Genomic DNA, 2,863 nt, shown 5'->3' with positions numbered 1-2,863 from the left:
CAAAGTCGTTGCTTTGACATACAAGTAATTACCATGGAATATAGAATGAAAATGAAACTCTTATGAATTACAATGGGCATTTAACTGAAATTTAGTATTTCTTTATCATAATTTATTTATCAAGGCATGATCACAGCCAACACTTGTAATAAACCAAGGCAATTTCCTCAGCATAATAAAACCCAAAGAAATTTGTTATTTTGCTCATTGAATGAAAACCATTATAAGAATGCTCATATTTCTGTGCAAAATACTTCCATGAAAATGAAACACATTAATGAGAGACAGAGAGAGACGTACACTCTGTGTGTGTGTGTATGTGTGTGATTTAGAATTGAAACGCAACTTTAACAATTATTTTGTCATATCGCTAGGATATCTACAGTGGCTCTTTATAGTGATGCCTAGCACTGGGGGCATCATGTCGCAGACATGTAGCATGATGTTCCACCCAGTCACATTATCGTGACACCAAGCCGACCAGTCCTATTACTAAAATCTTAAGCTGAGCGCTATGCCAAGCAGAGGTTAGTACTATAATTTTGTTACGTCTTTGGTATGACTCGGCCGGAAATCAAGCACATTTAGGAAAGAGCGATCTTCATTCAATATATTATGTCTATGCATGTTTATGTGAGTCTCTAGTTGCAAGGATAAATGTCCTTTAGCTAAGAACAATTGCACAAGAGGCGTTTCAAATCAGAAAATCGATAGTCCATGCTATCAGCATAATCATACAAAGTAAAATTCTTCCATGTTTACATATGTATTACACGAATAGATGTTTAGATATATATTCTTTCACGCCATGGAATCCACTCACATGGCACCTTCACAATTATACCAGTTGAAAACGCAAACATAATATTAAACGGAATTTCCGATCGAACGTTTGAGAATCAAATTTAAACCAAATATGGGCGATTGCAGTAATATTTTACAATATTTGCAATCGATAAGCTTAATTATCATACGCTGTAAATCTTAAGGAATTCTTGATTGTAATCGTATCAAACTTTCCGCCAGATTTATTTTTCTATTTTACATTTTATTTTATACTACTTCACAACATGCATATGCGTGGGAAACAGGAAACTCTGCATCTCACTTCACAAGGTTCAAAACAATTTCTTACTTTGTTGAGAGAGAGAGAGAGAGAGAGAGAGAGAGGGGGGAGGGAGGAGGAGCAACCTAACGATAATAGAGATAACAAAAGTGTGAAAGTGAGTTTTGTCGGAAGTTTGTTTTATTTCCTTTTTAATCTTTTAAAAAATATTTATTTGTTAAAATGGTTTAAACGAGTTTTAAAATGAAAACAGGCTTTTGAAGGAAAATACAAAAATTCCTGCCAGCCGCCGGATATGTTCCGTGCCGGAACCCGGGATTGAACCGGGGACCTTTAGATCTTCAGTCTAACGCTCTCCCAACTGAGCTATTCCGGCTGACATTGACAATTGTCGCAACTTACCTATGTGAGATTGCATTTATCACTGCGCACCAAATCCACATCACTGACAAGTTTGATCATCTACTTTATCAAATAAGTCAGTCACTTCTACAAGTCCACTTATAGACACTGTACATCAATGGTAGTGTTTCAATTGTGTCTTCACAATTCTATAAAAGCAGTTTGCTAGGCAGCATCAGGAAAAGCAGTAAATTCACACCAATCTCATCCCTAGCTTTAACGATCTTCATACACGCCAACCACTAAAATAAACCTCCTTAAATAAGACAAGAATTCTTTATTTTCGATTGCGCTGTCCATACATGTCAATTAAAATATACAATATAAATGCATTCTCCACAATAAAGATCATAGGTGTCTTACGTGCAAATCTATAGACACATCTACAACTACAGAATGGAAAAGCATTCTTAAGAACAAAATGAAGTAAGACATTTCAATGGGTACTTTGTTCCAAATATCTACAATCCGAGAATGTAAACGAATATCGTAATTTCGGAAAGATTTCATAATGCAGTTCTTACTATCCGATATTCTTCTCATCATTGAAAACACATACTTTCTCATTCATTCTTCAACACTAAATGCATTGTAGTTTACAAACATGATGGAGGCACTCTTCCGTCTCAAAAGGCTTAATAGCAGACGAAGACAGTTATTATAGTCAATAACCATGTTTCTTTTCATACATTCACTAACGTTTATCCAAAGAGCATCGCAGTACAATACGCAGCAATAGGATTTAAATCATGTAAATGTCATATTTATACCTGTCAATTTATCTGCAATAACTTCCTTCAACCTGCGACAGAAGAACTTACCAATAACACATCACCAGCAAAACTAAAAGTGTTAAGAAGTAACACATTTTCAGTCAACTGTATTCCCGCGTCACACTCACCCAGCTTAAGATATATTTCTTAAAAGTATAGACTAAACAACAAAGCATAAAGATCACCTCCCTACCTCACCCCGTTGAATACATTGAAGAAACTGGATCATGTACTCCCCCCCCCGCCCCAATCAAAACTGGTTGCCATACCAGGTAACTCGAGTATGAACTATGGTGGCAGGTATTTGATTCTCGAGCACCTTTTCAAACAATCTCCAATAATGTCATAGTCTAAATGGGTCCATCTAAATAAAGCCTTTGACTCTTTGCCACGTGCCTTACTGCTAGTAAAACTAGGAATGTGCGTGCTGTCATATAAAGGATTAACATCTTATTGAAAGTTATCCTAAATCTAATATTGTAATTTTTTTAAGGTTCAAACGACGATCATTACCTTTGACAGGTTTTTCACAAGAATGAACACTTTGGCTATTTTAATGTAACATAATTTGTAATAATATTTAGATTTTGTAACAGATAGTAATATTTATAGAGACCAATGA

The 2,863-nt window shown here is 35.3% G+C and overlaps 1 non-coding gene across 1 annotated transcript; it reads right to left on the bottom strand.

Annotated features, from left to right (window-relative positions):
• Positions 1 to 1,369: 1,369 nt before the first annotated feature.
• Positions 1,370 to 1,442, bottom strand: Trnaf-gaa (transfer RNA phenylalanine (anticodon GAA)). Its single transcript has one exon. It is a non-coding gene; the product is annotated as a tRNA-Phe (tRNA).
• Between the last annotated feature and the right edge of the window lie 1,421 nt (positions 1,443 to 2,863).

Source organism: Sinohyriopsis cumingii, chromosome 9 (genome assembly GCF_028554795.1).
Source record: "Sinohyriopsis cumingii isolate HCF-2022 chromosome 9, ASM2855479v2, whole genome shotgun sequence".
Lineage (NCBI taxonomy): Eukaryota > Metazoa > Mollusca > Bivalvia > Unionida > Unionidae > Sinohyriopsis > Sinohyriopsis cumingii.
Note: the sequence above shows the minus strand (reverse complement) of the source record. Positions and strands in the feature narration are given on the sequence as shown.